Here is a 9272-nt window from a genome sequence, read left to right on the forward strand (position 1 = left end):
CTATGAAAAAACATATTCACCTCCAAATCATAGTGCAGCAAATAGAGCGGCTGCTCCCGTCGTCTTTCATCCACCGCCTTTTCTTTTTGTTACGTCTTTTATCTCTTAAAATGACTCCACAAACTATCACTATTGCTTCTACATCGTCATCCGTGTTTGGTTATCCTAAATTCCCGCTATGTTGGAGGTTTTACTGGATTATCCTCTGGAATCGGGATGTTCGTGACTGGAATCGGGTTGTGTTGCTCCTGCCTTGGACACACGAACCGATCGAACTGGTGGTTGAAGAAAAATCCGGAAAATGAAAAAAAAAATCTGAATGCTCTCTGGTATTGTTCAGGGGGCCGGACCAAATGTGGAGGCGGGCCGGATCCGGCCCGCGGGCCGTAGTTTGGGGACCACTGGTAAAAAGCAACTCTTTTTGTCTCAGTCCTAAATGCTTGTTATCTTTCATCTGCTGTCCCCAAATGTACAAAATAAAACATCTTAATGGCATGAAAAGATAATCACGTTTAAATAAATAATGATCAAGCACTGTCCAACTCTGAAAAGTTACTTGTAAGTTTGTTTTGTCTTATTCCAAGTGAACTAAGATATTTGCACTAGAAACTAAAACAAACATATTGTATTTTTGCAGCGTATGCTTAGTTTTACACCACATTATGCAAATACTCTGCCTCCACTGATGATTTCCTCACCTCAGCATGCCGAATGCTTGAAGCTGGCTCCAGTAGCAGGACATGGGAGCAATTTTCCATCCATCCATCCATCCATTTTCTTGCACCCTTTTTCCCTCAGTGGGGTCGGGAGGGGTGCTAGTGCCCATCTCCAGCCAACGTTTCGGGTGAGAGGCGGGGTACACCCTGGACAGGTCGCTAGTCTGTCGCAGGGCAACACAGAGACACACAACCATGCACACACACACTCATACCTAGGGGCAATTTGGAGAGGCCAATTAACCTGACAGTCATGTTTTTGGACTGTGGGAGGAAACCGGAGTACCCGGAGAAAACCCACGCATACACAGGGAGAACATGCAAACTCCATGCAGAAAGACCCCAGGCTGGGAATCGAACCCAGAGCCTTCTTGCTGCAAGGCAACAGCTCTACCAACTGCGCCACTGTGTAGCCCTGGGAGCAATTTTGTTACAATTATTTCAATGTATGTGGGAACTAACTTATGTACTATATACTATATATAAACATTAAACTCTCACCCTCAGATGGTCAGGGAATCAATGACTATGAAAGAAATGCCAACTAATTTACACAGTCATAAATTTCACATTTTAGTACATACATTGTGTTGGCAGGCATCAATCACAAAATGCATTGCAAAACTATTTGCCACCTTAGAGGTTTCTCATGCTTTTGCTTTTTTTGTCACACCTAAATAAAATAAACAGTTTTCAGAATTGAAGATTATCTGAATCAACGCAAAAAACCAACAAAGGCTTTAATATAAATTGTCTTTCTTAAAGGGAAAAACTGTCCTCACCCTGTATGAAAAAATCATTTTCCCCAATTGCCATAAATCATCTATGATAACAATATTGTAGAGTATTTGGGTTTTCTATTTCCTCCCAATGTCTTTGCTATTGGTAGATCATGAACTTTGACCTTTCATGAGGCAGGTGAGGCCTTCAGTGCCAACTTTCTCGAATGGTACTCTAATAAACACCAGGTTGACATGCCCTCATTGATTTGCAACAGCGGGGAATCATTTTGTTAAGATCCACCGTGTTTATCTGTGTGTGTGTGACCTTGCTTATAATCTGCCATCTGGATTGAGTGCTTAGCTCAGCCTTCATACACATAGACAATCAGGAAAAGTGACTCACGGCTCTCTGCAATAGAAATTTTATGTTTATAAAACACTTTATTTGCACTCATTAAGTTCTCCTCAACAACAACAGCAGATGAGAAAAATTTCAACACAAACCCTGCCCTGAAAATGAACTTTTTATCTCTTTTTGTCATCTGCATTATTAATTTGCTGTTAATTAATTTCCCTTAACAATTCTACACTGAAATGTAATACCTGTACTTCGTTACTTCTCACCACTGCAAATGGGAGATTTAATTCAATGCTGCTAATGTAGCTCTTTCATTTCGTGTCTGCTGAGTTTTTAATAAGCACCACAGAAACTATTTTGGTTGGTCGAGTTTCTGGACGAGTTTTTCAGATGTCCGGTGGCCTCGCGCATTAACTCTGTCTAAGTGGGCAAAACATTTGATACGGTTTGGTGCTTAGTGTAAGCGGAAAAATAATACTAGTAATAATAACAAAAAAATATAAAAGCAGCGTGATGTGTGACTGCGAGGAGAGCGAAAGCTCCTCACAGGGTTAAACCTGCACGATGAGTGATTAGCACTTGGTCGTTAACCACTAACGCACCGGCTAACCGGGAACACAGACCTAAACTTTACAGGAAAGACGGGGCCAAACGCTGGGCAGCGTGTTGAGATGCAAAAACGCCGCATAATGTTTTGTTCACAAATATACATCATTCTCACCGCTTGCTAAAAAACACCACTGAAAGCGCGACTACAAGTTATTCCTGCGGTTCAGGTAGAGCTGCGCAACCAGAGCTGACGCGGTGGGTTTAAACTCTTACCTTAATCGATAACTCCTCATAACTAATCATAATTCCTCACAGGGGGTTGATGTAAATATCCATAGCTGTCAGCCTGTGTCCAGTTCGAGTGAAAGGAGGACTGTCGGATCCGCGCTGAGGTAAACTTTAGATATCCAGCTGCTGCAGCGCGCGAGGCAACGCCCAGTGGTGTGATTGGTCTGGCTTTAAATGCATAAACTATAAACATATCTTCTATAAACATATCTTTTAGGAATAAATCTGCTTTGATAGTGAAACGCTCGGAGCAACAGAAACACTTGCAAACCGGCTTTTAAAAAAGGCAATTTTTTTTTTTTTCCTAAAAATAAACAAGAAAGGTTTAGCCTGGCGGTGGCGCTAGTAAAGCATGGCGGGCCGCCAGGCCTATAATCCACTGGGGGAAACCCTGTGTATATATAAATTAAAGAATTATTCATGTTACTCAGTTAGACAGAAACCACAACCCTTCTGCCTAGACACAACAAAAACTTAGAGATCACGTTTTTTGATTAAGTTAGGTGATTTATTTATTTTTTATATTTTGGTAAATTACGATTTTCTCTCCTCATAATCTTACACTTGCACTCTACATCCACACTGGAAATAGTGGATTAATCTGGGAAGTCAGTAAAATATTGTGAAGGACAAATTAAATCCAAGTATACGCAATGGAATCTCAACAGAACCAAATGACTTAAAATATAATTAACTTGTGTTTGCTGCTTACTGAGGTAAGTCAACAATCTAGTTGCAATGCTTCTTAACTTTTTACGGTCTTCTAGGCTTTAATTGCTCTGAGGAAACACTTAAGTTGACCCAGACCCAGCTGGAGGGATGATATATACACTGTGGTCTGGGAACACCTTGGAAACCACCTGGAGGAGTTTGCGGGCATCACCTTGGAGATCTCATTAAGGCGGCCTGGTTGTGTGTGTTTTTATGTGTTCGCCTGCTTCTCTCTTCTGCCCCCATTCTTGTGCAACTGCCTCGACTACATCTAATTGTCACATCCAACCTTTTCTTAAAAGTACAGACAGAAATCCCCTTTCATGCCCGACTGTCAGTACCAGTTGAAAACAACGGACGTTACTTCGCCTCACAGCCTCAACAAGAACAGAACTACGATACCTGGACAGCATTGGTCCCTCGTCATGACATAACTCATGCTACAGTTTGACCCCATTCGTTCTAGCTAGAGATCAGAAAGCTAAAATAGTGAAACCTTACATCACAATGTTGGATTTGGGTCAATCAGAACTTTTAAGTACACAGTGGTGGAGGAATGTCTGAATTTCATGACCACACCTTCGATTGCTGTTGCCTCAATTTGTCAAACAGAAATGAAGAAAATCAGAATTTCTATCTTTTAATTCTTCTTTTTTTTGTTTTAATGAGGCTAAAAAAAAATACATTTTGTTTGATCAAACAAAAGTACTTTAAGAAACGAGAATTTTCTCAAAGGACAAACATATGCTAGCACGAGCAGTTTCTAGCTCTTTTTAGTGTGAGCAGACGACATTTTTGATCAGGTGGGACTCATGCAGTTGCATCTAATGAAACATACTGAGTAGCAACCTAGTGAGCACAAAGGCTGCTACCTAATTATATCTGTCTGGCATAATATATTTGGTGCCTTGTGAAGTAGTGTCATCAGTGGATGACACCACAGTGCTGGTTCTGTTGGACCTCAGTGCAGCTTTCGACACTGTTGACCACGACATTTTACTGAATCGACKGGAGAGTTGGGKCGGACTCTCCGGTCCAGTGCTCAACTGGTTTGAATCTTACATAAAGAACAGGGATTTCTTTRTTTCAATCGGAAACTTCTCATCAGAGAGGTCAAAGGTCACATGTGGGCTACCCCAAGGTTCAATCCTAGGACCCCTTCTTTTCAATATTTATATGCTCCCACTGGCAAAGATTATAACAGGACATAGGATTAGCTACCACAATTATGCGGATGATACACAACTCTACATCACAATGTCACCAGATGACTCTGAACCCATTGAATCACTGAATAGATGCTTAGAACAGATCAATGTGTGGATGTGCCAAAACTTTCTCCAGCTAAACAGAAACAAAACGGAAGTTATTATCTTTGGACCTAGATATGAGCGAACTAGAATCAATGCACAGCTTCAGTTATTACAACTAAAAACCAGCGATCAGCTCGAAACCTGGGAGTAGTGATGGACTCTGACCTGAACCTTCAGAGACACATTAAGACAGTCACAAAGTCAGCCTTCTATCACCTGAAGAACATCTCCAGGGTTAGAGGACTGATGTCTCAGCACGATCTAGAGAAGCTCATCCATGCGTTTATCTTTAGCCGCATTGATTACTGCAACAGTGTCTTCACAGGTCTGACTAATAAATCAATCAAACAGCTGCAGCTGATCCAGAATGCTGCTGCTCGGGTTCTCACTGAAACCAGGAAGATAGAGCACATAACACCAGTTTTAAAGTCCCTACACTGGCTCCCTGTAGCTCAGAGAATAGACTTTAAAATACTGATGTTAGTTTATAAATCTCTGAACGGTTTAGCACCACAATACCTTAAAGATCTGTTATTACTGTACCAACCGTCTAGACCCCTCAGATCTTCTGGTTCTGGTCTGCTCTGCATCCCCAGAACCAGAACCAGACGAGGAGAAGCAGCATTCAGTTTCTATGCACCACAGATTTGGAACAAACTTCCAGAAAACTGTAAAACAGCTGAAACACTGGGTGCCTTTAAATCTCAACTTAAAACCCACCTGTTTAGAGTTGCTTATGGCTAAATTAGGGTTAGAGTGCGGGTTTTGATGTCTTCCATGTTTTTATGTCTTTAATGTTTTTAATTTTTTCTTCTTTCTTTTCGACGTTTTAATGATGTAATGTTTTTTGTTTTTTTGTTTTTATTTTTATTTTTATTTTGTTTTTTTTATTTTATTTTTTTAAATCTCTCTCTTTCTCACTGATTATTTCTGTTTTTATTTTAATTATGTAAAGCACTTTGAAATGCCTTGCTGCTAAAATGTACTATACAAATAAAATTTGATTGATTGATTGATTGATTGATATGCCTGTTTTCCACTCAGATAAAGGATCTGTTGTGAAACTGAACCCTAAGCACTAACAGAACCGATTACTGTGACGATTGGATATAGACCGGCTACATTGTTGACCTGCTTGAACTGCTGTTGGATGTTCTACATCCGAAAGTATATTTTTGAATTAATTTGGATTGGATTGGACATATAAAATAATATGTAATTTACATATTTGTTTACAAATCCATATATATAGTTCTACATTTAATGAAGAACTGTAAAAACCAGTGGTGAAAATTACAGCTGACTTCTCCATTTGAAATTATCATAACAGATGTCTAAATGGCACAGCATGATAAAAATGTATCATTTATTTGCTTAATGTTTTTTAACCCATCTCGTCTGAGTGACAGTTCCTAAAATTAGTTTTTCTGTTAAGACGTCAAAGATTAAGATGCCGGATTTTAATGGGTTTATTACGTTGATTTTATTCAGTTGGATTGTTTCAGTTCTCATCAGATCTGAAATGTTTCACGCACCTTTTGTTTTATGTCTTAACAATACAGACAGAAACAAAACTGCAGGTCCTTTCTCCTTTGTTGTTTACTTCAACACAAACACAGTTTTCCACGCTTACTGAGGTGAAGAACAAAAATATCAAAAAGAAAAGAAATGGCTGGGAAAAATGGGCCCATACAAACAGGACATCTGAGTACGTAAGAAAAAAAAAAAGCCGTCTACCTTTTTAAGATGAATTCCTCTCTTCTAAAGATTAATCCGATTATTTGCTCTGCAGTGACAGATTGATTGGAGGGATGCTGAGGCAGCATGCGCTCCATTCTCCAGAGACGGACACATAACGGAGAAACATCCGGCCTCATTTCCAGCACTCTGTCTAACACTTGTCATGAAGGCAAGTGTGCGTGCACGAGAGGAGATGTACATGTGGTTAAAAACACGTTCGTAGGTTCACATAGTGCTATCGTCCCTGGCCTCAAGAGATAAGCCTTGATTTACGTGCCTTCTGATTTACATGCTTCAATTTATCTTCTTATTTCATGGGATTGTGTGTTATTGGAGTACATTGATCATGTTGCTGACCAGCAGCCACGAAGCACTTGGTTTATTTAGCATTCACTGCTTATGCAGGGAAAAAATAATAAAAAATTCTGGTGGTGTTCTCTGAATGCATTAAAGGACGTCGAAGATTTGAATTTGCCAAACTTGTTCTGCAGTGTTCACTAATTCACAACTTGCGGTGGTGTTTGATCCCGGTCTTGAAACTCTTAACGGGAAATTGCATTAAATTGCATTAAATTGCAGATGACTTTTACAAGCCTGTCCTCTGGGTTTTACAGTGTTGGAATTAACAACCAGCTGCTCGGTTTTCTACTGGGGGCGTCAACCATCGTCTCTGACAGCACGGACAGAGTTTTGTCTTCGCTGGAGCCAACTACTGATGAGTTGGGTGGACTCCAGGGGTGAACTGCACCCTGGGTAATGGCTCCAAACAGAGGGTACATCTGGGCACAAACAGATTGGAGGGACATCTGCTCTGCTCACACTCATTTGTTTGTTGTTTGTGGTAAAATAGACCCAAACCAGCTTATTATGTGGAGAATGTGTATTTTGTGTGCAATTATGAAATTGCGATACAAATGTTTTGACATTAGAAATAGAGATGAAAATAAAATGTTTAGCCTTATTGGTGTAAAATAAAACATGTGGACAATGGGCATAAGAATGCAGATGCAGTTAACTTTGCATCTGGTGTTTAATGTGTTTCTGTACATATTCCATTAAATTTAGGTTTAACACCCTGGTTTTCCACTTTCACATTTACGTAGCATGTCTCTGTATTCACACTAATTATTTACAGTGGACAAACTAGAAAAATCAGTGTTTCAAACACTTATTTCCCCCACACCCACTGTTTCAAGGGCAAAACTTTCACCTCAAGTGAAATTGATGAGTTTGAAAATAAGCGGCAGCCATGCTGACTGTGGATTCTGAAACAGATGTTGATTGTTCTTGACTGGAGCAGCGTCAGTCGCAGATTCATGCTCGGTCCCAAAATTGATTATCATATTCAAACCCTGCTGCTGGTGCATATTGGAAAAAGGAGACGGTGGTCGGGGCTCTTATGAATGTTATTTATTACTAACTAAAAATAGTGCGCAGGCTGCAGATTCACTGGCTGGGCCTCTGAATATTGAAAGTTGCTGCAGCTGCCTCAGCATGCTTTGTAATAACGCCGCCTCGTGCCTTAGAAAGGTGTCAAACTATGTCCATGCACACATTTAGGCCTGAAACTTCCCTCTCAGGAGTCAGGGTGAGCAATGGTAGGGGGAAATGTTCAACACATAAAAGAGACATTTGCAAAAAATTTTATTTACTTCTAAACATGTCTGATTATGAAAGTGGCCCTCCCTTCAGGTGACTTAAAGCCATGCTGGTGGGGATTCCCCACAACAGAGCAGCTTCACCTGCCCTCCTCACCTTCCCATGGCAACGGACGTCCTTCTCGTCCTCTTTCACGCCCGGTACGTCCATCCATCCATCCATCCATCCATCCATTTTCTTACMCCCTTGTCCCTCAGTGGGGTCGGGAGGGTTGCTGGTGCRTATCTCCAGCTAACGTTCCGGGCGAGAGGCAGGGTTCAACCTGGACAGGTCGCCAGTCTGTCGCAGGGCAGCCCCGGTATGTGTCACGCGAATAAACAAACATGCCCTCCCAGCTGCCGAATGTGCTACAACAAATGGCAAGAAGCAATAACGTCTTTCGCAGCGCAGCTGGCGAATAGTCCGAGTGACATTTAAAAGGAAGGATGTTTTCGTTGCACAAATGCATCAGCTGAACTTAATGTCATTCCGGGGAGTCGCAGCAACACGGCAGCATGGCAAGAATAGCTGACAGCTGTTCCTATGATCCGTGTGCTAACACAGAGAAGCGAACAGATTTTTTTAAAAAACTTTCCTCTCTCATTAATGTCATAATGAGAGCAGGGATTGCTAGTTTGAAGCTGCTTACTGTACTCTGCAGAAAAAAAATGGACAAGGACAATGACAAGGAAGGAAAACTGGAAAAACTCACAAGAGGACTCCTTTTGAAGTAAAACTTAAATCCCTGAAGAAACCAGGATACATCTAACGTCTAATGGAGTCATATGACCACATCTCTTTACAGTAAAATTCAAATTAAGAAAACAACCTTAAATTTTTGGCTGGCACAAATGGTTGGAGATGGTTTTTGAACTCAAAAAAGTCAGATATAAAACGACCAAAACTGATTTGAGTTTCTCAGTTTTTTTTCACTTTGCAACAATCCGTCTCAGCTCTATTCCATTTGAAAAATATTTTGAAGATTGCTTTGATTTCCTTTCACAGATGTTCTATTACTTTATGTTCTCAACAGCATGGTTCTAATGTGACAAAGTGTGGAAACGTGTGAGGCAAATGAGCAATTTTGTGACTGCTCATGACTTTTCTGACTTGTGAATTAGTAGCACAATTTTATTCCCTTTAAAAAGATTTTGGCAACTTGAGGACTCTGAAGCCTTCACGTGTTACGTGGTGTTCATGTTTTGAAATCACATCTCAAATTAAAGCAAGGGAGATT

At 40.6% G+C, this 9272-nt stretch overlaps 1 long non-coding RNA gene across 1 annotated transcript; it reads left to right on the forward strand.

The window, feature by feature from the left end:
* The first annotated feature begins 6217 nt into the window (after positions 1-6217).
* On the forward strand, positions 6218-6868 carry LOC103473408 (uncharacterized). Its single transcript, XR_535019.1, has 2 exons — positions 6218-6369; positions 6450-6868. It is a non-coding gene; the product is annotated as an uncharacterized LOC103473408 (long non-coding RNA).
* Positions 6869-9272: the final 2404 nt, after the last annotated feature.

The sequence above is a fragment of the Poecilia reticulata genome, linkage group LG12, assembly GCF_000633615.1.
Source record: "Poecilia reticulata strain Guanapo linkage group LG12, Guppy_female_1.0+MT, whole genome shotgun sequence".
NCBI lineage: Eukaryota > Metazoa > Chordata > Actinopteri > Cyprinodontiformes > Poeciliidae > Poecilia > Poecilia reticulata.